The 26,132-nt window shown below is 41.1% G+C and overlaps 1 long non-coding RNA gene across 1 annotated transcript in view; it reads left to right on the top strand.

Moving 5' to 3' along the window:
• LOC121818369 (uncharacterized) overlaps window positions 1-23,951 on the top strand; it is a 112,180-nt gene extending 88,229 nt beyond the window's left edge. Inside the window, exon 3 of the long non-coding RNA XR_009598929.1 lies at window positions 22,899-23,951. This is a non-coding gene — a long non-coding RNA (uncharacterized LOC121818369). The remainder of the gene's footprint in view (window positions 1-22,898) is intronic.
• The last annotated feature ends 2,181 nt before the right edge of the window (window positions 23,952-26,132 follow it).

Genomic DNA, 26,132 nt, shown 5'->3' with positions numbered 1-26,132 from the left:
CAATATGGGAAACCTTGGTTTGTTCCCTGGTTCAGGAAGATCCCGTGGAGAAGAAAATGGCAACCCACCCCAGTATTCTTACCTGGAGAATCCCATGGACCGAGGAGCCTGGTAGGGTGCAGTCCATGGGGTCGCAAAGAGTTGGACACAACTGAGCGGCTTCACTCACTCACTCACTCACATTGATGCCTTTGTGGATATTGAAGAATCCTTGCATCCCTGGGATAAGGCCCACTTGGTCATTATGTATGATCTTCTTAATGTGTTGTTAGATTCTGATTGCTAGAATTTTGTTAAGGATTTTTGCATCTGTGTTCATCAGTGATATTGGCCTATAGTTTCCTTTTTCTGTGGCATCTTTGTCAGGTTTTGGTATTACGGGGATGGTGGCCTCATAGAATGAGTTTGGAAGTTGACTTTCCTCTGCAATTTTCTGGTAGAGTTTGAGTAGGATAGCTGTTAGCTCTTCTCTAAATTTTTGGTAGAATTCAGCTTTGAAGCCATCTGGACCTAGGCTTTTGTTTGCTGGAAGCTTTCTGATTACAGTTTCAATTTCTGTGCTTGTGATGGGTCTGTTAAGATTTTCTATTTCTTTCTGGTTCAGTATTAGAAAGTTGTACTTCCCTAAGAATTTGTCCATTTCTTCCAAGTTGTCCATTTTATTGGCATATAATTGCTGATAGTAGTCTCTTATGATCCTTTGTATTTCTGTGTTGTCTGTTGTGATCTCTCCATTTTCATTTCTAATTTTATTGATTTGATTTTTCTCCCCTTTTTTCCTTGATGAGTCTGGCTAATGGTTTTTCAATTTTATTGATCCTCTCAAAGAACCAACTTTTGGCTTTGTTGATTTTGGCTATGGTCTCTTTTGTTTCTTTTGCATTTATTTCTGCCCTAATTTTTAAGATTTCTTTCCTTCTACTAACCCTGGGGTTCTTCATTTCTTCCTTTTCTAGTTGCTTTAGGTATAGAGTTAGGTTATATATTTGACTTTTTTCTTGTTTCTTGAGCTATGCCTGTATTGCTATGAACCTTCCCCTGAGCACTGCTTTTACAGTGTCCCACAGGATTTGGGTTGTTGTGTTTTCATTTTCATTTGTTTCTATGCATGTTTTGATTACTTTTTTGATTTCTTCTGTGATTTGTTCTTTATTCAGCAGTGTGTTCTTCATCCTCCATTTGTTGCAATTTTTAATAGTTTTTCTCCTGTAATTGAGATCTAATCTTACTGCATTGTGGTCAGAAAAGATGCTTCGAATGATTTCAATTTTTTTTTTTAATTTACCAAATCTATATTTATGGCCCAGGATATGACTGATCCTGGAGAACGTTTCATGTGCACTTGGGAAAAAGGTGAAATTCATTGTATTGGGGTGAAATGTCCTATAGATATCAATTAGATCTAACTGGTCTGTTGTATCACTTAAAGTTTGTGTTTCCTTGTTAATTTTCTGTTTAGTTGATCTATCCATAGATGTGAGTGGTGTATTAAAGTCTCCCACTCTTATTGTGTTACTGTTAATTTCCCCTTTCATACTTGTTAGCATTTGTCTTACATATTGTGGTGCTCCTATGTTGGGTACATATATATTTATAATTGTTATATCTTCTTCTAGAATTGATCCTTTGATCATTATGTAGTGTCCTTCTTTTCTCTTTTCACAGCCTTTGTTTTAAAGTCTATTTTATCTGAGTATTGCTACTCCTGCTTTCTTTTGGTCTCTATTTGTGTGGAATATCTTTTCCAGCCCTTCACTTTCAGTCTGTATGTGTCCCTTGTTTTGAGGCGGGTCTCTTGTAGACAACATATATAGGAGTCTTGGTTTTGTGTCCATTCAGCCAGTCTTTGTCTGTTGGTTGGGGCATTCAGCCCATTTACATTTAGGTAATTATTGATAAGTATGATCCCATTGCCATTTACTTTATCATTTTGGGTTCGAGTTTATACACCCTTTCTGTGTTTCCTGTCTAGAGAAGATTCTTTAGCATTTGTTGAAGACCTGGTTTAGTGGTGCTGAATTCTCTCAGCTTTTGCTTGTCTGAAAGGTTTTGATTTCTCCTTCATATTTGAATGAGATCCTTGCTGGGTACAGTAATCTGGGCTGTAGGTTATTTTCTTTCATCACTTTAAGTATGTCCTGCCAATCCCTCCTGGCCTGAAGAGTTTCTATTGAAAGATCATCTGTTATCCTTATGGGAATCCCTTTGTGTGTTATTTGTTGTTTTTCCCTTGCTGCTTTTAATATTTGTTCTTTGTTAATTTGATTAATATGTGTCTTGGGGTGTTTCGCCTTGGGTTTATCCTGTTTGGGACTCACTGGGTTCCTTGGACTTGGGTGATTATTTCCTTCCCCATTTTAGGGAAGTTTTCAACTATTATCTCCTCAAGTATTTTCTCATGGTCTTTCTTTTTGTCTTCTTCATCTGGGATTCCTATGATTCGAATATTGGGGCATTTAACATTGTCTAGAAGTCTCTGAGATTGTGCTTATTTCTTTTAATTCATTTTTCTTTTTTTCCTCTCTGTTTCATTTATTTCTGCCATTCTATCTTCTACCTCACTTATCCTATCTTCTGCCTCCGTTATTCTACTGTTGGTTCCCTCCAGAGTGTTTTTTATCTCATTTATTGCATTTTTCATTATATATTGACTCTTTTATTTCTTCTAGGTCCTTGTTAAACCTTTCTTGCATCTTCTCAATCCTTGTCTCCAGGCTATTTATCTGTAACTTCATTTTTGTTTTCAAGATTTTGGATCATTTTCACTATCATTATTCAGAATTCTTTATCTGATAGATTCCCTATCTCTTCCTCTTTGGTTTTGTTTGGTTTGGTGGGCATTCATCCTGTTCCTTTACCTGCTGGGTATTCTTCTGCCTCTTCATCTTGTTTATATTGCTGTGTTTGGGGTGGACTTTCCGTATTCTGGCAGTTTGTGGAGTTTCCTTGCTGTGCGTGCGGTTGGACGGGTGTCTTGTCAAGTTTTCCTGGTTAGGGAAGCTTGTGTCGGTGTTCTGGTGGGTGGAGCTGGATTTTTTCTCCCTGGAGTGCAATGAAGTGTCGAGTAATGAGTTATGAGATGTCAGTGGGTTTGGTGTGTCTTTGGGCTGCCTGTAAATTGAAGCTCAGGGCTACGTTCCTGTGTTGCTGGAGAATTTGCATGGTATATCTTGCTCTGGATCTTGTTGGCCCTTGGGTGGTGCTTTGTTTCAGTGTAGGTATGGAGGCTTTTGATGAGCTCCTATCGATTAATGTTCCCTGGAGTCAGGAGTTCTCTGGTATTCTCAGGATTTGGACTTAGCCCCCTGCCTCTGGTTTTCAGTCTTACTCTTACAGTAGCCTCAAGACTTATCCATCTGTCACTTCCAGGGTGGTTCCTTCTGTTTTAGGTTCTGCTGTTTGCTGGTCTCTTCAGTATCTGATTTCCACCCTGACACAAGAGGGCCGTGCTAGGCACTTTTTTAGGGTCACTTGTTCAGTCGTGCTGTGGGGAAGGAGGAACGCTGCAAACAAATAACACTGGCGTCTATGAGGAGTGCTCCCAGTCTCGGGCACACTGGGTTTGCACCCACTCGCAGTGTGTGTGCTTTCCCTGTCTGCACTGCTTAGGCTCGAGGTTGCTCTTCCAGGAACTGTCTGAGGCCAGCCCTGGGTTGTATGCATATCTCAGGTCTAAGCTGCTCAGGTTTGGGTACTCCTCACAGGCGCAGACTTGGTTGGCCTGCGTTTTGTGCCCTTCCCAGGTCCTAGCAGCTCGGGTGACCAGGTGTTTGGCAAGGGTGGTCACTGTGACTTATCGCCTCCCCCTGTCCCTATGCTCAGTTTTCTAGGTGTACAACTGGCGCACCTTCTCAAGTGGACTTTGACCGTGCAGAATCGCAAGAAGTCTTGGTTAGCAACGAAGCCTGCTTGCAGCTTAGTGGATAATGCTTCTCTGGGGCCGTGATTGCCCCCTTCAGGCTCTGGCAGCCCTCAGTTGCCTGTCTCTGGCGGGGAATGGGCAGGTCCACAGCCGGCTATCGCTGCTCAGTCCTTTATTCTTTGAGCGTGCCTGGCATTGTCTTAGGCTAGGGCTTTTCACCAGGTAGCTCTCACACAGTCTGGTTTGCTATCTCAAGTTAGTTCCCTCAGATTGCCCTCTGGGCATTCAGGTCTGGTCCTCACTCTAAGCAATGCAGCCCACGCCTTCCTGCCCAGCCCCCACTTGCTAGTGGCGAATGCAAGCATCTGAGCTGCTTCTCTGCTGGGAGTTACTGTTGGGCATGGAATCTGTGGGTTTTCATTATTTATTTACTTTTCCTTCCGGTTATGTTGCCCTCTGTGATTCCAGGGCTCGCCACAGACTTGCCAGTGAGAGTGTGTTTCCTGGTGTTTGGAAACTTCTCTCTTTTTTAAGACTTCCCTTCCCGGGACAGATCTCCATCCCTACCTCTTTTGTCTCTCTTTTTATCTTTTATATTTTTTCCTATCTCCTTTTGAAAACAATGGGCTGCTTTTCTAGGTGCCTGATGTCCTCTGCTGGCATTCAGAAGTTGTTTTGTGGAATTTACTCAGCATTCAAATGTTCTTTTCATGAATTTGTGGAGAACAAAGTGTTCTCCCCGTCCTATTCCTCTGCTATCTTAGGACCGCCTCCCACAAAGTTTTAAATTTTGCTGTAATACTTTTTTCCCAAGGACTTTCTCTTATTCTCTTACTGATCCCTTTTATAGCACCCTGTTCCCATTTTATAAACCCACTGTCATTTTTACAGTTCTGAGAATATGAATTTGGATTTTTTATAATGTTCTCTTCTGTTTCCTGCAGTGTGTGTATGTGTGTGTGTGTATATATATATATATATTTTTTTTTTTCTCCAGAAATCGTTCTATTCATTCAGCATGATCTTTTTCACTTCCATCAAATATCTGGTAAACATTTGTCCATCCATATTTGGGAGTAAAGGACTCAGGTTCGATCCCTGCATCTGAAAGATCCTCTGGAGAAGGGAATGGCTACCCAATCCAGTATTCTTGTCTGGAGAATCCCATGGACAGAGCAGCCTAGTGAGCTACAGTCCATAAGGTCACAAAGAGTCAGACAGGACTAAGTGACTAACAGTACACTCCTAAGTTTGGATTACTTGGCATTTAATAAAGGTGGTTCTCAGAGGCTTTCTACTTCACATGCCTCTTTAAAGCTATTGCTTTTTCAGTTCCGATACTTAGCACTGGGCTGGAGTCTTCCTCCTACTGGGTCAGTGGTCTTGGCTCTTCCTGGCCTCCCCTCAACTCAAGCATCTGCTCTTACCTTTTGTAGAATTTCTTCAGGGACTTCTGGTTGAAGTTTGTCTCTCCATTGTCATAGCACAACTTGGAGGGTGCAGGCTTTGACCTAGGAGTACCTTGGCATCTACTTTTTCTGATGAGAAAGTCACTTGGGCACTTAACTTTGTTAAATCTTCCTACAGTAAGGGAATAGCGCATTGAGGCAGATACAGAAAACTGTGCCCTATGTATGCTTTTTTCCCCTAAAATTATGTACGATCTGAGGTAGAAAATGGAGAGTATACATGTAGGAATGCCCTGGGTTGACCTTGATCATCTAGCCACTCCTGGAACTTGTTTTATTGGGTATTGCCCTGCCGGAGGCTGAGGACCCCCTGTGTCAAATTTAGTACCCTGGTGGGTTCAAGGATGGGGAGACCAATCCTTTTGGCCTCTCTGGTGAGGCAGGGTACAGGGGCATGGGTGGATTTGTGGCCTTCAGAGGAGTGCTGATGGAAGCTCTGAACTTTGTGGAGGGCTTCTCACTCTTTATGGTGGGGGAAGCATGGGAGTCATGAAGGAGGAGCCAGATGGATTCAGACAGGATCATCATTAAGCTCTGACCCAAGTGAGACAGGCTTTTTCTGGAGGTTCAGTCTTCTCCCTGAACCATACCTTCCTTCTGCAAATTTGTATTCTTCTGAATAACTTAGAAAAACTGGTTGAGGTCAGACATTGTGAACCCACTCCTTGTACCTGCCTACTCTTGATCTGAGGGGAGTTGATAACGCCAGTGCCAGGCAGAGCTAATGGGAGGACCACCAAGAGTTCTCCATCTGGGAGTACATCCTCTGAAGAAAGACAGGCCCTTCGAGAAGCCAGAGCTCAGGGGTTGGCGGACCATTTTCCACTACTGTATGGCTCATGCTAGTTGACTTTTATGCCAGCAAAACCACCAAGGGCTGCCCACAAGTGCCAGTAGGAAATGCCTGCCTCTTCTTCCCAGCCTTCACGGAGGGGTTTCAACCTGCAGTCTTCTGAGAAACGCGAGGTCTAGGTGGTGTGGGAAATTATTGCTTTCATGGGTGCTGCAGGGAAGCAGCAGGGTTTGCCAGTCTTGGCTCACAGTACACTTTGTCTCTTGATAGGAAAAATCGAGGCACACGAGAGACTTGCCCCTCAACCGCTCTCCACTTTTGTGCTGGTTCTGAAGGGTTAGCCAGCCCCTCTGAGAATGGATGTTTTGAGGAGAAGAGAGATCAGACAATGCCTAAGTCAAAGGCTTAGTCAGTATCCCAGGTTTCACACCCAAGAGCTGAGAACAGTCTATGGAGTGTCCTGTCTTAAAAAAATGGCCTCCTTCATTCCCTGCCCCCACCCTAAACAGTCTAAGAGGTTTAAGAGAGGAAGCCAGAGCCTAGTTTAATTTCTGGAGCAAAAGCAGCAGTGACTGTGCACAGTTTGGCTGTAAGAACTTCCTGGAGAAGCCACGGAGGAGAATGGACCATCTCCAGGATGACCAGCTTGGGTTTGAGGGTTCACTTAAGAAATACAGAAAAAGAAGCCATCCCTTAGAGAGAGTTGGCACAAATGGTAGCTTGAAAGCCGCACGTGGCACCCAGATGCCAAGGAAGCTGTCCCAGCAGTTCCAAGACTGGAGCCCTTTTGGTCAGAGGCTCCTAATAGTTTTTCCCCTGGTGCTGAGTGGCATGCCTGCCTATCACCGAGGGGCCTGTGAGAGTCCAGGCTCCATCTCACGTGCCACCTTGAAGAACTTACCCAATGAGGAGGAAGGTGAAAGAGGTGATTGTATCACCTGGGAAAAAGTGAAGTGCAGAAGCTCTGATAAAACACAATGGTTAAAGTGTGCGGGTGTCTGTTGGTGTGTCTGTGTCACCGTGTGTGAAACATCAAATGCAAGAAGAGGCTTCCAAGGCCCTTTGCATAACTGCTGTGGAAGACACATTAAGTTTTTACTGTGTTTGCTCCAGTCCTAACACGAGGGTATGCTGAGTTCATCTTGAGGCGTCAGCAGTATTTTCCAGTGCCGCAGGTGATTCCAAGGTGGAGCCATGTTTGACAACTAGGATGCTAAAGAATGCTTCTCGAAATCCAGTGTGCGTATTCATTACTTGGGACCTTGTTAAAATGTCAGCTCTGCTTCAGGAAGCCTGGGGTAGCGCTTAAGACTTAGGACTGAAAGTGAAAAGTGAAAGTGAAGTCACTCAGTCATGCCCGACTCTTTGCGACCCTGTGGTCTGTAGCCCACCATACTCCTCCATCCATGGGATTCTCCAGGAAAGAATACTGGAGTGGGTTGCCATTTCCTTCTCCAGGGGAATCTTCCCAACCCAGGGATCGAACCCAGGTCTCCCACATTGCAGGCAGATGCATTAACCTCTGAGCCACCAGGGAAGTCCCAGAAAACTTGGGACTACTGATTATCTAACAGGATGTCAGGTGAGGTGACCACTGCTGGTTCCCACAGCACAGTTTGAGGGGGAAGGTGCTCATGCTGGCTTTAGTTGTCTGGGATGTCTGGGTCCTGTGGGGCAGCCAACATTTTAAAAGCTGTATAGGCAATTCAAACGTACAGCGAAGCTTGTGACCCTCGATGGCAAAGTGCATGGTGATTTATCAAGTGTAATTATTATTTTATCAGCCATAAGGTGGTCTTCTCTTCCCATTCCACACACCCTGACTTATTCCTCGTGGGATCAAGGTTACTTCTACACCCTTCCTATGTTTCCCACCTGTGAGGAGTGAACTATAGCTCCTGATGGAAAGAGGAGGCTCAGGCAACCTGAGTTCCAGAAGAAGAGGCAAAAAGGGTTCTGGGGGCCGATTTAAAGTAAAAGCTAGTTGAAACAGAATGTGGCAGAGGCATTGCCAAGAAAACTTGTCACCCGGAAACTTGCCTTTAATCTTGGGCCTGAGTCTGCAGCAGTGAAAAGAGAAATCTGTTCCTAGTAGCACTTGACAATCAAGCCGTTACAAAGGATATTTCCCTTTTAATTAGAAGGGTGGCAGGATTGGTCAAAATGCAAGAGACCACCAGTGGTAAAGGAAAGATTAAAAAAAAATATTTTCTCCAAAGTATAAACACCAAAAAGGAACTTAGAACTAGTGAATGATGATGACGATGGTCATGATGAGAAAAGATGCTTACACAAAGTACTTATTATGTTCCAGCCACTGTTCTAAGCATTTAAAATATACTAAATGATCTAGTATTTTAAGCAATAGTTTTATGATCCCTATTTTAATGTGAGAAAACTGAGGCACAGAGAAGGTAATTAGCATGCCTCAATTTACTAAGTGGCTAGACTGGGATTTGAACTCAGGCCATCTGTGGGGAAGAGTCCACGACACCAAACTGTTTCTCCAAAATAGGAGAGTAAGAAGTATCTTCAGGCTTCCCTGTTGGCTCAGTGGTAAATAATCCTTCTGCCAAAGCAGGAGACCTGGGTTTGATCCCTGATCTGGGAATATCCTGCATTTTGCAGAGCACCTCATCCTGCTCATTACCACTACTGAACCTATGCTCTAGAGCTGGGGAACTGCCGGGAGCCAGTATGGGAGATCCCACCAGTGACAAGGTCATGTGGGAGAGACCTGACGAGCAAGGCGCATCAGGACTTGAGGGACCCCCTGGACCTGCTCAAGCCTCTACCCCAAAACAAGAATCTGTCTGTCTTACTATTTTATGCCTTTCACCAACTCTTCTGACATTAACAGGGGGCTATCCCCTACCACCTTTCCTGGAAAAAATCAACGTAGGGCTCTAGTTAATAAGTCTCCTCGACATGAAAGGAGTATTTAAATTCAAACCCCTCTGATGGCTTTCTAGCTTGCTTGGCAGGTTTATCCATACTCTTGCAGCTGGGCATGTGATTGTTCACAGCCTCCCAACTGTGAGAGACACGGGAAGCCTAAAACATTCTAAAAATATAGAGCCTTTCAAAGAGTTAAAAACTATTAGAGTAGTGTTGGTGTAGGATTTCATTGTTGAGCCAATGCTTGCTGCTAAGTTCCCATATCCCTTATCCACTGTGCACCTGGGAGTGCAGTGGTTAATGTAGTTAGAATTTAAGAAAAACAAGCAATAGCCTTGGAATTAACCACATCAGACCTTTGAGCTAATTGGTTCTTTCTTTGTTGTAACTCACTGCACCTTTGCTCTGTGATAATTTAACTCTGTTTAATACTTTCTGAGGCTGACACAGATTAGAAATATAAAGAAAAAACAAGGGAAAATAAGTTTTCTGGTTGAGCAGCCTTTATCAAAAGAGGGTCATAAAATGTCCACAGGCCTCCAAGGCCAGAAGATAATGTACACAACATTGTTTATGGGAAAGGTATGCAGAAAAAATCCTGGTTTTGATAAAGACAAAACAGATGTAATGTTTGGGCTGACTCTGCACAACTTTGCATCTTTCATTTCCCTCTATGCACAAGTCAAGGTATAAAAGTTCCTTTTGAAAATAAAGTTATGGGCCTCGCTCACCGAAGCTTGGTCACCCAATGTAACTCTCTCTCTCTCTTTCTCTTTCGTTTTCAGGTTGATCCCCTGGAGCGCAGAGGCTCTCTGAGTTCACTTTCCTGCCCGGGCTTCTAAGACCCTCTCGAGAAGGTGCTCTGCACCTTCTCCCCATCAAGAGGGCGCCTGTGGCTTACGTGAACAGAGCAAGTCCCATGCTGGGGCTTTATTGGCTTTCTGCTTAAACCAAGGAATATCAACCTCTTTCTCTCCTCTATTTTCTTATCTGCAACATTCTTTCTTTATCTCTTTCTAAATCTCTCTCGCTGATGCTGTCTCCCCTGAGGATACCCCTGGATCCTGCTGGGGCTGGACCCCAGCAGGGAACCACAATTGCTGAGCCCATGTGCCCCAACTACTGAAGTCCAAGCAGGCAGAAACATGTGTACAGATTTCATCTGATCAAATAGAGTTGACCAAGAGGCTGAATTTTTTAAGGGGAAGAGGAAAGAAAGAACTGATAATTTGGGGGGCTGTACTCAGCACATTGTTGCTCCATGTGCCCTTAGTTCTCCTGAGGCATGTGGGATCATAGTTCCCAGGCCAGAGATCGAACCTGTACCCCCTGTATTGGAAGACAGCTTCTTAATCATTGGACCACCAGGAAAGTCCCTATAATTTTCATAAGAAATCTTTTTTTAAAACTGGAAAACTTATTTCTGCATAGTCACAAAATGATAAAAAGTTCAGTCTTCTCCCCATTCTGCAAGCAGATCCCAGGAGGCCACACTGAAGTCAGGAATAGGCTGATTTTGAGCCACCAGGCATGGGTACAGTTGGGCACAGTCTGCAGTTAGCTAATGGAAAGGTGAGGTCAGTACCCTTCTGGGTGTTTTATCACCTCAGCCCTGGTTCTACATGTTAGTTACCCTGGGCTTGGGTTCTGCCATACTTTTAGTCTACTCTCCAATGAGGTTTTCCACTCCCATGACCACAACACTATATAGGGATCATGGTATTTCCCATAGGTCTGTTTCCAAAGCTGACATCCACTCTGAACTCCAGATTCATTTTTCTGGCTACCTGCATGGTAGTTCCACTTGGATGTCTAATATGCATCTCTGACTTTACATGACATGCCTTCTCCAACCTTCCATCCCAGCTGTGCCCCTGGCAAAAGACCCCATATTAATAAAAACACCACCATCAATCCAGGTTAAATTAGAAGTTAGATTAATTTCCTCATATCTCATTCTTCCTCTCTGGTCCATGAAGAAATCTTGCTGATGTATGTGTCTACATCTCTTCATTTCTTCATCCTCCACTCCAGTTCAACCACCACTGTCTTTCACCTGGACCAGCTGTGATACCTGCTAACTGGTCTTCCAGCTTCAACCCCTCACCGTCTATATTCCTCAATGTAGCCAGTACCACTGACTTCATATTCAGGGGGATTCATTTTACTTTATATTCAATATCACAAATTGACCTTCATTCATGAGCTTATATTTTTCAGCCCTTCTATTTAGGTAAATTTTGAGTGGTACCATCTTACTTTATTGCAGGCTGGTGCAGTTCAAGTAAAAAAATCACACGGGGGTGTTTTATAAGGGTAGCATCCATGCTCAACAGTGGTGACCACAGGAAGTGTGTCTCTAGGAAAGCCAGCCCTACTAGCCTTGGATTGTCACTGTAGCCCAGGGTGAGCTTGTCAGAGAGGAACTCTGTTATGCCTGCATCCAGGGCCACCATCTTGCTACCCAGAAGTCTGCTTCAAACAAAATGAAGACCCCTTTATTTCATTCCCCTCACAGTTGCATTCCCTTCACTGTTTCTGGGGATCAACCCCAATCATGATTTTCAGGTCATATTTTTATAGCTCATCTATTCACAGACACCCACATTCACCAGGGCCTTACCTCACCCACACCTACCCCATATACCACATTGTTTATTAGGGAAGGTACATTTTGTATTGTTCAGGGTCCCATGGGTCACCTTCTTCCCTGCCTCTGTGCAGATCCTGAGCTGCCTGTGGACAGGGCATTGGCAGCTCAAGAGACTCCTGGATACCTGTTTTAAAACTTGAAAGGTTAGGGGTTTGCATGCATGAATCAACAAGAGACCTTTGTTTAGGAAGCAATTACTTTATTGGGAGAACTGGCAACACTGAAAGAAGGAAAACTTAAATGAACTTATTCTGCAAGGGCAGTACTGTGGTCTGCATGGCAAGCAGGGTGACCTTGGGCAGTCACCCAGGACTTGGGGAAAAGTCCAGTCCAGGCTCAGTCCTTCTTGTTGCTGTCACCCAGGATAAGCTTGTCAAAGACATACTCTGCTAGGCCACCTTCCAGGGACCCCTTTTTGCTCAGAATGCTGACATGGTCTTCCAGCTCCTTGATGAACTCGACCTGCTGGTCCAGGTGTTGGGTCTTCAGGAAGTAAGTGGCACAGGTGGGCATTGCTGGTGTCAGTGGGCAGCTGGTGCAGGTTGAGCAGGCTCTGGCTGATGCACTTCTCCAGGTGCAGGGTGTCCTGCATGGCCTGGAGACCACTCTCCCACTCTTGGGTCTCAGAGTTTCTTATGTCCAGGAAGGAGAAGCTACCCCCACGCCAGTTCTGTAGCAACATCAGGCTCTCAGTAGTCTCGCTGTGCTCCTGGGAGTGGAGCAGGAAGAAGCAGGAGAAGCGCTGCAAGGCCACGTCATGGTGGTGGTGGTGCAGGGAGCAGGCCCTGGCCAGGCACTGGAAGGAGGCGTGGAGCTCCAGGGCGGCGTGGCTGTTGCATTTGTGGTGGTAGTGTTGGTGCACCTGCGAGGTGACTGACCATCTGGAAGGCATCTCAGATGAGGAAGGTGCGACAAGGGCAGCAGCGAGTGCAAACATGCTGGCTGCCTCCTCGGAGCCTTCTCATGGTGATACATGACGCCAGTGGACAGAGGTGGGTTCTGGGCCACAGGGCAGGTGGCTGGGTGTGGGCTCTGGGGTGGACAGGAAATGGCAACCATTGTGCATGATGAGTGCCTGAGAAGATTCTGTAGATCAGTGCTTCTCAAACTTTACCTTGCACATGAATCACTAGGGATTCCATTCAAGTACAGATTCTGATTCACTTGGTCTGGGGTCCAGCTAGGAATCTGCATTTCTAGCAAACTCCCAAATGAAGCCAGTATTCTTGGTGTCAGGGAGCGTGCTTTGAGTAGTGAGAATTTAGAGCCCTCAGCATGGAATCCATTGGATGAACAGATGGAGAGATGAGGAAGGGATGGGACTATGAGAGGAGAGGACAGGTGTGGATCCTGTTGAGACAAGCAAGATGTGAAAAACTTTCCTGTCTATCATGTAGCATCCCTTCCTCTCGACTTGGCAAGTTGTTGAGATTGTTATTCAGTCACTAAGGCATGTCCAACTCTTTGCAACCCTGTGGCCTGCAGCAGGACCAGCTTCCCTGTCCTTTGCTATCTCCTGGAGTTTGGTCAAACTCGTGTCCATTGAGTCCGTGATGCCATCCAAACATCTCATCCTCTGTCATCCCCTTCTCCTCCCGCCTTCAGTTGTTCCCAGCATCAGAGTCTTTTCCAATGAGTCGGCTCTTCCCATCAGGTGACCGAAGTATTGGAGTTCTGCATCAGTCCTTCCAGTGAATATTCAGGACTGATTTCCTTTAGGATTGACTGGTTTGATCTCTTTCCTGTCCAAGGGACTCTCAAGAGTCTTCTCCAACACCACAATTTAAAAGCATGAATTCTTTAACAGTCAGCCGTCTTTTTGGTTCAACTCTCACATCCATACATGACTACTGGAAAGACCATAACTTTGACTATACAGACCTGTACAACAGAGCAACCCACGTAGCCCTGCATCACATCAGCTGCTTCCTGTATGCAGATAGTGGGGAGCACTTGTTAATTAGATGAACTGGTTCAGTAAGCCTAGGTTGGTTAAATGAGCTCATGATGCATTTCATACCATATAAACTACTTCAGTACCAAAGAAATCTAACTTAGAAAGCCTAGGTGGCCTGACCTTTGTGATCTCTCACTTAATCTTCCAAGACTCTGCTTATCTTCTTGTCCAGTAGTTAGTTTATCCAGTCCTGTGAGTCCAGCACTCTCAAGATGTTGGCTCCTCTATATTTATTTACAGTACTGTTATCTCACCTTGTTACTCAACCACACTAGGAATCACTCCCCCAAAACACAGTGAAACCAATCTTTACTGGCACAGGTTGTATAAGGGAAGGTACAGCCTTTGTTGCAGGCCAGGCAAGGAGAACCAGCAGCTCATGCTGAGAAAACCGCAGCTCTCCAGTTGCTTTCACCAGAAGGTTTTTAACAACAATGTGAGGCAAAGGGTTTTGGGGTGCATGATCAACTTATGCTCAATTCTCTGATCCATTGATGGCGAGGTAACAGGGTGATGTTTTCAGAAATCTCAATCATGAACCTTCTGGTTTCAGCAGGTCTGGGTTATACATTCTTGTGGTCAACATGTAGTTAACTCTTTCTACATGGTGGGGTTTTAGTAACTGCAAGACAACTCAAGGACATATCTCAGAATATTATGTAAAGCCCTTGAGAAGAAACTGAAGGTATTTTAATGGCTAAACTATTATTTGTTCTTGGCTGAGTGTTTTCATTTGTTTCTGTACATTCTCACTTCTCTGATTAAATTTGCTGTAAGCTTTTTTAGGAACAAGAGGTGGGAGGGGCACACAGGGATCTAACCCCAGAAACGCCCTACAGAGCAGTGTTTGATTTCCACATGAGCTTCAGATTCAGTTTTCTGGCTGCCTGCAAGGCATTTCCACTTTCGAATCTAATAGGCATCTGAGACTTACATGACATGCCTTCCCACATCCTTTTGGTCTCCCTGTTAACGTTCCCAGATTAATTAATAGCAATACTTTCAACCCAGGTGATCAAGTGCAAAACCTGGAATGGAGATTATTTCCCACCATTTCCCATTTTTCTCCTCTGTCCCTTAAGCAAATCTTGTCTCCAAAATCCATCTGAAACATGCAAAGATCTCATTTCCTCAGCGACCACTCTATTTCCAGCCACCACTGTGTCTCTGCCCTGCTACCATGTCTTCTAATTTGTCTCCCATCCTCAACTCACCCTCACTCACCTACTTTCTTTAAAGGAGCCAAAATCACTGGCTTAACATTCGGGGAGTCTTATTTTATTTTTTATTCAGAAACAAAAATTTGACCTTATCCTTGACCGCATATTTTTCAGCCCTTCTCTTGAGGTAGTTTGAGTCTGGTATGATTACTTTAATGGAACAAAGGGTACAATGGAAGGGGGGAAAATATGTGTATACATGTGTGAGAGAGAGAGAGAGTTGGACCATAAATTACCGAGTGCCAAAGAATTGATGCTTTTGAACTGTGGTGCTGGAGAAGACTCTTGACAGTCCCTTGGACTGCAAGAAGATCAAACCAGTCAATCCTAAAGGCAGTCAACCCTGAATATTCAGTGGAAGGACTGAACCTGAAGCCCCAATACTTTGGCCACCTGATGTGAAGAGCTGACTCGTTAGAAAAGATCCTGATGCTAGGAAAGATTGAAGGCAGGAGAAGAGGGTGGCAGATGATGAGATTGTTAGCATCACCAGCTCAATGGACATGAAGTTGAGCAAACTCTGGGAGATAGTGGAGGACAGGGAAACGTGACATGCTGTGGTCCATGGTGTTGCAAAGCTGGACATGACTTACAGACTGAACAACAGTATATATGATGGATGTTTTTAAGGGCAATATGCAAAATTGTATTTATGGCTGTTGAAGCTTGAATTTTAGAAAAATTTTTAGAAAAAATTTTACATGTCATCCATACTGTTCTTTTAACATTTGCCGATCATTTAAAAATACAAAAGCCATTTTTAGCTTGTGTGCTGTACACAAATAGATGATGGGTCAGATTCAGCTTGTAAGGCATTGTTTGCTAACCTCTGTTTTAGATAACATGTATACTTTGAAAACTGTAGAAATGAATTACTACAACTAAATAAAAAATTACAATTGAAACTGACTGATGAACCTAGTAAAAAATAACAGATGTGACATCATTATGCAACTTAATATACTGCACCCACTTCCAAAGCCTTATCTGACTCTCAGTTTATATATAACTCTGTCAATACCGGTTGCCAGTAGAGAATTTGTTCTCAAATTGAAAAATTATTCAACAAGATTTAAGGCCTACCAAATCACAAAAAATATAGTCTAACTCAGTGACCATTTCTATAGGATGAGACACAGATAAATACTGAGATTGCTGTAGTTTGTTTGCTAAGGAAGAAATTCGTAAGTGTGTTATATCACTCCATGATAATTGGTTGACATTTGTAACTTATTGAGTTTATAGTTTTGAATTTTATATGATTTGATGTTCAGTAGTTTCATTTGTGAATTTTAGAGAATGACTTTATGTTTTTTGTATTTGTTATGACTGAGAAAGAAGTACTACAGTGACAAAAAATTAACTCAAAATGGATCAACAGGCCTAGTGATAAAATAAAAAATTGGAGGTATTCTTACCTCTCCAGACTGGAAAAGGTCCTAAAATTAGGAGATTCACTGTTACAAATGCATGTGGAGAGGAAGCCAAGGCTGTCCCTGTGCAACAGAGAGAAGATGAAACAAAGGAATGTCACAAGGTTTTCAAATTCTACACAGGAAACAAGCTACAACTACTCAGATACAATGCTACCCTTTAAGAAGAATGAAGAATTAACTTTAAGAGAAGAACTTCGGGCTCAGAACATAGAGCCTTCAGCACAGAGGGGGAAATCTTGACCCGCAAGGAATTCCTCCTAGGCCTGGCAACCTAAAGAAATATCCGTACTGGGCTTTGAAATCACTTGGAATCAGTGACCTCTTTGTTCTGTTTGTTTTTTCCATTTTGGAATAGGAATGGCTAAAGCTCTTAAACTTGATTTGTTCTACCATTGTTTATTGGAAAGAGGTAACTTGTTTTCTGGGCTTCCCTGATTGCTCAATGGTAAAGAATCTACCTGCCAACATAGGAGACACAGGTTTGATCCCTGGTCTGGGAAAATCTCCTGGAGAAGGAAATGGCAACCCACTCCTGCATTCTTGCAGGGAAATCCCATGGACAGAGGAGCCTAATGCTACAGTCCTGGGTTGCAAAAGAGTCAGACACAACTAGACAACAACTTGTTTTCTAGTTTTATAGGTATAGAGATGGGCAAGTATGTTGTCCTAAGATGGATCATATGCAGAGTCTCACTCTCTGATTTAGATAATGCTGATAATTAGATTTGGGGCTTCTAAATTCATTATATGAAATTTTGGACTTGAGTTTACACTGTAAAGGATTAAGATTCAATGGGATGTTGGGATGGATGAATGTATTTCACATGTGATGTAGATGTCAACCTTTGGGGGCCAGAGGGAAGACTATGGTAAGCTGAAAATTACACTACCAAAAAATAATCTACATATGAATCTGAAACCCATGAATGTAATCTCATATGGAAAAACTAAGACTGTCTTTAGATGTGGTTACTTTTAAGATCTTGAGATGGGAATATTATGCTGGATTATCTAGGTGGGCTCTAAATGCAGTCAGACACAACCACTTAAGAGGGAGATAGAGGTTTCATACTCAGAGAGGAAAATGTAATGGGCAGATAGAACAAAGATTTGAAGATGATGGCCTTAAAGACTGGAGGGCTGTAGGCAGAAGCCAAGGAAAGCTAGCAGCAAACAGAAAGTGGAAGGAGAAAGGAAGATTCTCCCCTGGATCCTCCAGAGCATATATATAGTAGCTGACACCTTGATTTGGGCCTAATGAACATATTTTGGTGCTTCTGGGCTCCAGACCTCTAAGAGAATAAGTATGTGGTTTTTGTTTTATGGTGGGGGTAGTGGGGGGCATCAGTTCAAGGCAATTTGTTACCACTGGGAGATTATTTAAAGTGGAAGCAATCCAAATGCCCATCAAATGATGAATGGATATAGAAAGTGTGATATTACCATCTAACAGAATATTATTCATTAATAAAAAGAATAAAGTAATAATGTGTTCTACAACATGAATGGACCTTGAAAACATGCTAAGTGAAAGAAGCCAAAAAGGAACACATTGTACAGTTCCATTCATATGAAATGTACAGAACAGACAAATCTATAATACACAGAAAGCAAATTAGTAATTGCCTAGGATTGGGCAGGTAGGGATATTGGGAAATGCTACCTAAGTGGAGTGGTTTATTCGGGGGACAATGAAAATATTCTAAAATTTATGATGGATGTATAACTATGAATATACTAAAAGGTCTTGGATATAAATTCAGAGGGTGAATTATATGGTATATGGATGATACCATAGTAAATTCATTTTTTCAAAAGAAGGCTCTAAAGTGTGCTGAGAAAAAGGCATGAAATTATATAGAGAAAGACAAGTTCCATGATCTGCAGTGTCAAGCAAGGAACCAAGGAGAGCTGATGGTATAGTTCCAGTCTAAGGGTCAGCAACCTCAATATCCAGTAGGAGCTAATGTTTCAGTTCAAGTCCAAAAGAAAGAAAAATCCCCCCTCATTTAAAGAAGGGTCAGCCTTTTTGTTCTAGTCAGACCTTCAATTGACTGGATGAGGCTTACCCCCGTTAGGGAAGTCAATCTGCTTTATTTATTTATTCTATTGATTCAAAGGTTAATCTTACCCAGAAACACCCTCAGGGACACACTCATAATAATATTTGCCCAAATATCTGGGTATCCCTTGGTCCAGTCAAGTTGACAAATAAAATTAAATGTTATGTAAGTTCTTTGTCATAGATACATATTGTAATATTTTCCCATTTGCAATTTGTCTTTTAGTTTTTAATTTTAATCAAGTCCATTTGATCACCTTTTTTCTTTTCACTTGTATGTATTAGATCACTCGTATGCAATGGATCAGCATGTCCATTCCTGCAAAAATATAGTAGCCTTTTCCCAGTAGCCTTGGGAAATGCTAGCTGAGTGGAATGAGGTTTATTTGGGGGACAGTGAAAATATTCCAAAATTTATTATGATACATTTTTTATTGGGATTTTGAGAGATTGCATTGAATCTGTGAACTCTTTGGGGAACTGTTACCATATTTACAATATTAAATATTTCAATAAATGAACAAGAGATGTCTTCTCATTCATATTGAGCTAGTTTAAATTATTTTAGCAATGTTTGTAGTTTTCACAGTAAAAGTCTTGAACCTCCTTGGTTAAACTTATTCTTAAGTATTTTTTTCTTTGTGATGCTCTTAGTGGAGTTATTTTCTTAATTTCCTTTTCAGATTATTCATTGATCAGGTACAGTACAATTTATTTTTGTGTGTTGAAGCTGTGCTCTGCAATTTTCCTGAAAGTATTGCTTATAATTTTTTGTTCTTCAGGATTCTCTTTATATAAGGTTGTGTCATCTGTGAATAGAGATAGTTTTACTCCTTCCATTTCAATTAGGATGTCTTTTTCTCCTTGCCTAAATGGTAAGGCTAGAATGTCTGGTTGAATGGAAATGGCAAAAGCAGGCATCCTTTCTTTTTCCTGACCTTAGAGGGGAAGCTTTTGTTGTTTCACCATTGAATATGGTGTTAGCTTCTAGTTTTTAAAGCTACCCTTTATCATATTGAGGAAATTCCCTTCTCTTTATAGCTTGTTGAGTGTTTTAATATTGAAATGCTATTCAATTTTGTCAAATATTTTTGCATCCGTTGAAATGATTGCATGCTTTTTCTCCCAATCGTTCTGTTAGTATGATTAGTTGATTTTTGTGTATTGAATCAACCTTGCATTCCTAGGGAAAATTCTACTTGACCACAGTATATAATACTTTTAATATGCTGCTGCATTCAATTTGCTAGTACTCTGTTGAGAGTGTTTATATCTGTACTCATAAAGGATATTGTTCTGTAGTTTTCTTTTGATGTCAGGATCTGACTTTGGTATCAGTTAATATTGGTCTTATAGAATAAGTTAAGAAGTGTTCCTTTTATTTTTTGGAAGAATTTAGAAAGAATTGGTATTCTTCTTTAAATGTTCAGTAGGATTCATCCTGGTCTTTTCTTTGAATCAATAATGGCCTCTCAGCAATCTTTTTACTGGTTACTGATCTTTGCAGATTATTTCTTCTTGATTAAGTTGTGGTAGGTGGTGTTTCTAGTAATTTGTTTCATCTGGGTTATCCCACATTTGTTGACACAATTGTTCATTGCATTATGTTAGATACTTTATTTTTTATAAAATCAGTAGTGATGTCCCCATATTCATTCCATGTTTTAGTTATTTGTTTCTCCTACTTCTTTAGTTTGTTACAGTTGTTGATATTTTTAAGGAAAGAACTATCAGTTTCATTGATTTGCTTCTTTGTTTTCCCATTCTCTACTTCATATATCTCCTCTCTAATCTTTATTATTTCCTTCTTTGTGCTAGCTTTTCTAGTTTCTTGAGGTGTAAAGTAATATTTGAAACCTTTATTTTTAAGTTCAGTCTCTTAAATTATACATTTTCCTCTAAGCAAGGCTTTATATGCATTCCAGTCATTCTTGTAATTAATAACAAGGGGAGACTTACTTCTGCAGTTTTTCTATTTATTTTCTGTATATCTTATTTTTGTTCTTTGTTCCCTCTATTGCTAACTTCTTTCATGTTTGATTTTTTTGTAGTGATCCATTCTGATTCCCTCTCATTAATTTTCTGTGCATATTTTAATTTACTTTTTAAATGATTACCTTGCAGATTGCAATTAATATCTTCAATGTAGAGCAATGTATTTTGAATTAGTAGTAAATTAGCTTCAATAGCGCACAAAATATGCTACTACAGTTTGATATTCCCTCCTTTGTGTTGCTGTAACAAATTATATATATATTGTGTTCCCATTAGTATACATTTATGACAAACTTTTATGACTTTTTAAATGGAAACAACCTAGATGTCCATCAGCAGATGAATGGATAAGAAAGCTGTGGTACATATACACAATGGAGTATTACTCAGCCATTAAAAATAAATTTGAATCAGTTCTAATGAGATGGATGAAACTGGAGCCGATTATACAGAGTGAAGTAAGCCAGAAAGAAAAACACCAATACAGTATACTAACACATATATATGGAATTTAGAAAGATGGTAATGACGACCCTGTATGCAAGACAGGAAAAAAGACACAGATGTATAGAACGGACTTCTAGACTCTGAGGGAGAGGGAGAGGGAGAGGGTGGGATGATCTGGGAGAATGGCATTGAAACATGTATACTATCATGTAAGAAACGAAGTGCCAGTCTATGTTCGATATAAGATACAGGATGCTTGGGGCTGGTGCACAGGGATGATCCAGAGAGATGATATGGGGTGGGAGGTGGGAGGGGGATTCAGGATTGGGAGCTCGTATACACCCATGGTGGATTCATGTCAATGTATGGCAAAACCAATACAGTATTGTAAAGTAAAGTAAGAATAAAATTTAAAAATATATATATCCTAGAGGATACAAGGAGTTCTAAATGAAATATACAATAATAGTGACTTTTATATTTATTTATGTAGCTACTTTTAACAATATTCTTCATTTCTTCATATGGGTTCTAGTTATTAATAGTATCTATAAATAAATAAAGATACACTCAATTCCATTAGTAATTAGAGAAGTTTTTTAAAAATCACAATAAGGTACTACTTAACACCTAGTAGAATGGCTGTGATTTAAAGTAAATGTGTATAACGGACTTTTGGACTCAGAGGGAGAGGGAGAGGGTGGGATGATTTGGGAGAATGACATTCTAACATGTATACTATCATGTGAATTGAATCGCCAGTCTATGTCTGACGCAGGATGCAGCATGCTTGGGGCTGGTGCATGGGGATGACCAGAAAGATGTTATGGGGAGGGAGGTGGGAGGGGGTTCATGTTTGGGAATGCATGTAAAAATTAAAGATTTTAAAATTTAAAAAAAAACTAAAAAAAAAAAATAAAAAAAAAATAAAGTAAATAGGCAGTTTTGTGTATTTCCAAAACATTACAGAAATTGGATCCTCACACATTGCTGATGGAAATGAGAGATTATGTGGACATTTTGGGAAACAGATTGGCAGTTTCTTTTTTTTAATTAATTTATTTTTCAATTGAAGGATAATTGCTTTACAGAATTTTATTTTTTTTTTCTGTCAAATCTCAACATGAATCAGCAATAGGTATGCCTATGTCCCCTCCCTCTTGAACCTCCCTCCCCATCCCACCCCTCTAGGTTGATACAGGCCCCTGTTTGAGTTCCCTGAGACATACAGCAAATACCCGTTGCCTATCTATTTTACATATGGTAATATAAGTTTCCATGTGACTCTCTTCATACATCTCATCCTCTTCTCCCCTCTCCCCATGTCCATCAGTCTGTTCTCTATATGTTTCTCCACTGCTGCCTTGCAAATGAACTTATCAATACCATCTTTCTTGACTCCATATATATGTATCAGTATATAATATGTTTTCTTTCTCTTTCTTATTTCACTCAGTATAATAGGCTCTAGGTTCATCCACCTCATTAGAACTGACTCAAATGTGTTCCTTTTTATGGCTGAATAATATTCCATTGTATATATGTACCACAACATCTTTATCCATTTATCTGTTGATGGACATCTAGGTTGCTTTCATGTCCTAGCTATTGTAAATAGTGCTACAATGAACATTGGGGTACTTGTGTCTTTTTCAATTTTGGTTTCCTCAGGGTATATGCCTAAGAGTGGGATTACTGTATCATATGGTGGTGTTATTCCTAGTTTTTTAAGGAAACTTCGTATGGTCTTCCATTGTGGCTTTATCAATTTACATTCTCACCAACAGTGCAAGAGGGATCCCTTTTCTCCACACCCTCTCCAGCATTTATTGTTTGTAGACTTTGATGATGGCCATTCTGACCAGTGTGAGGTGATATCTCTTTGTAGTTTTGATTTGCATTTCTGTAATAATGAGCTATATTGAGCATCTTTTCATGTGTTTTATCTGTATGTCTTCTTTGGAGAAATGTCTGTTTAGCTATTTTTCCCACTTTTTGATTGTGTTGTTTGTTTTTCTGATATTGAGTTGTATGAGCTGCTTGTATATTATGGAAGTTAATCCTTTGTCAGTTGTTTCATTTGCTATTATTTTCTCCCATTCTTAGGGTTGTCTTTTCACCTTGTTGACCAGTCCATTCTGAAGGAGATCAGCCCTGGGATTTCTTTGGAGGGAATGATGCTAAAGCTGAAACTCCAGTACTTTGGCCACCTCATGTGAAGAATTGACTCATTGGAAAAGACTCTGATGCTGGGAGGGATTGGGGGCAGGAGGAGAAGGGGACGAAGAGGGATGAGATGGCTGGATGGCATCACTGACTCAATGGATGTGAGTCTGAGTGAACTCCGGGAGTTGGTGATGGACAGGGAGGCCTGGCATGCTGTGATTCTTGGGGTCGCAAAGAATCGGACATGACTGAGTGACTGAACTAAACTGATAGTTTCCTTTGCTATGCAAAAGCTTTTAAGTTTAACTAGGTCCCACTTGTTTACTTTTGTTTTTATTTAGATTGACAATTTCTTATGAAGTTACATATATGTTCACCATATGCCATTTCAATACCAGTCCTAAAATATCTTGCCAGGAGAAGTTAAAACATTCTTTTAAATTTGTATGTGAATGTTTGCAGCAGCAATATTCACTAAAGCCTATAAGTAAAAACTCAAGTGTCTTCCAACTGGTGAATGAACAGAAGTAGTATATCCATGGAGTAGAATATTATTCAAAAATAAGAAAGAATGAAGTACCAATATATAAGACATAAACCTCAAAAACATAATGCCTAATGAAAGAAAACAGACAGAAAAGAATGCATATTGTTATGTTTCCATTTATAGTAAATGTCTTAAAAAAGCAGATGTGCAGAGACCAAAAGTAGATCATTGTTTGCCAGGGTCTGGGGGTGGTATTACACAGTGACTGTAAATGGCATGAGATATTTGGGATGTGATAAAATATTCTAAAATTAGTTGTGATGATGGTTGTACAGCTCTGTAAATATATAAAAGTGATTGAATTGGGTGATTTCAGGGTCACTATCAAAGTAAGAAACCCTAAGGACCTGTCTCTCCATAGAAACACCCATTGGCTAGAGACAACTGAGAGCCTGGAAACAGTGACAGAATGAGTAATTCACAATAAATCTTTTTATATACTTTGATTTCTGAATCTTATGGATGTATTACAACTTCTAAACTTAATAGAAAGAAATTCACTCTTCCAGGGAAGGAAAAAAATACAGATAACTTTTTTAGGAAGCCCAATTTTCACCTAAAAGTAGAGAGAGGCAGCTGAGGAGTAAGAGACCTCTGTGTTTAGCGAGCACCAAGTGTGAAATATGTCATTCAGGGCTGGGAACAACAGAGAACTTGGACTCAAGGTCTGAACACCTGAAAAAAAACATACAAACACCATTTATAAACCTATCATTAAAAAAAATAAAACAGGGATAATGCCATTCATCCTACAGGAATATTGCCTAAATGAAATCACCTATGTAATATGGATTACATAGCTCAAGGAAATGAGATGGCAACAGAACAGAAAATAGGCAGTTTATTCCCTTCTAAAGCCAGATGATTCTAGCCTCCATTCACCAGAGCTTCTCTTCACTTTGAGCTTGTCAAAGAGGGATTTTGCCAAGCTGGCTTTTGGACCCCTCTTCTTGCTACCCAGAATTAAGCATTAACATTTCAAATAAAGTGAAAACCCCCTTCATTTCAACCCTTGCCCAACCCCATCCCCTTCATGCTTTCTCCAGATTAACCCCAATTATGATTTTCAGGTCACTTTTTTTAATTATACATTTTATTTTATTTATTTTAGTTGGAGGCTAATTACTTTACAATATTGTTGTGGTTTTTGCCATACATTGATATGAATCAGCCATGGGTTTACATATGTTCCCCATCCTGAACCCCCTCTCCCACCTCCCTCCCCATCCCATCCCTCTGGGTCATCCCACTGCACCAGCCCTGAGCATCCTGTCTCATTCCTCGAACCTGGACTGGCGATCTGTTTCATATATGATAATATACATGTTTCAGTGCTATTCTCTCAGATCATCCCACCCTTGCCTTCAGAGTCCAAAAGACTGTTCTATACATCTGTGTCGCTTTTGCTGTCTTGTATATAGGGTTATCATTACCATCTTTCTAAATTCCATATATATGTGTTAGTATACTGTATTGGTGTTTTTCTTTCTGGCTACTTCACTCTGTATAATAGGCTCCAGTTTCATCCACCTCATTAGAACTGATTCAAATGTATTCTTTTAATGGCTGAGTAATATTCCATTGTGTATATCTGCACAGGCACTCACACTCACCAGGGCCCCAGACCACCCCCCACCGGACACTGTTTACTAGTGGAAGAATGAGTTTGTGTTTTCCATGGTCCCATGGAACACCTTCTCTCTCTCGTGGAGATCCTGAGCTGCACGTGGACAGGGCCTAGGTAGCTGGAGAGACTCCTGGATATCTGTTTTAAAGTTTAAAAGGTGAGAGATTTGCACACACAAATCAAACAGATATTTATTGATGCATCAACTAATAACTTTATTTGAAGAACCAATAACTTTTTTGTTTGTTTGTTTTTACTTAGGAATTAAGATGCCAAAGACTTTGACTGTGTGGATCACAATAAACTGTGGAGAATTCTGAAAGAGATGGGAATACCAGACCACCTGACCTGCCTCTTGAGAAATCTGTATGCAGGTCAAGAAGCAGCAGTTAGAACTGGACATGGAACAACAGACTGGTTCCAAATAGGAAAAGGAGTATGTCAAGGCTGTATATTGTCACCCTGCTTATTTGACTTCTATGCAGAGTACATCATGAGAAACACTGGGCTGGAAGAAGCACAAGCTGGAATCAAGATTGCCAGGAGAAATATCAATAACCTCAGATATGCAGATGACACCACCCTTATGGCAGAGAGTGAAGAGGAACTAAAAAGCCTCTTGATGAAAGTGAAAGAGGAGAGCGAAAAAGTTGGCTTAAAGCTCAACATTCAGAAAATGAAGATCATGGCATCCGGTCCCATCACTTCATGGGAAATAGATGCAGAAACAGTGGAAATAGTGCCAGACTTTATTTTGGGGGGCTCCAAAATCACTGCAGATGGTGACTGCAGCCATGAAATTAAAAGACACTTACTGCTTGGAAGAAAAGTTATGACCAACCTAGATAGTATATTCAAAAGCAGAGACATTACTTTACCGACTAAGGTCCGTCTAGTCAAGGCTATGGTTTTTCCTGTGGTCATGTATGGATGTGAGTGTTGGACTGTGAAGAAGGCTGAGTGCCAAAGAATTGATGCTTTTGAACTGTGGTGTTGGAGG

Source organism: Ovis aries, chromosome X, assembly GCF_016772045.2.
Source record: "Ovis aries strain OAR_USU_Benz2616 breed Rambouillet chromosome X, ARS-UI_Ramb_v3.0, whole genome shotgun sequence".
In the NCBI taxonomy this organism is placed as follows: Eukaryota; Metazoa; Chordata; class Mammalia; order Artiodactyla; family Bovidae; genus Ovis; species Ovis aries.
Note: the sequence above shows the minus strand (reverse complement) of the source record. Positions and strands in the feature narration are given on the sequence as shown.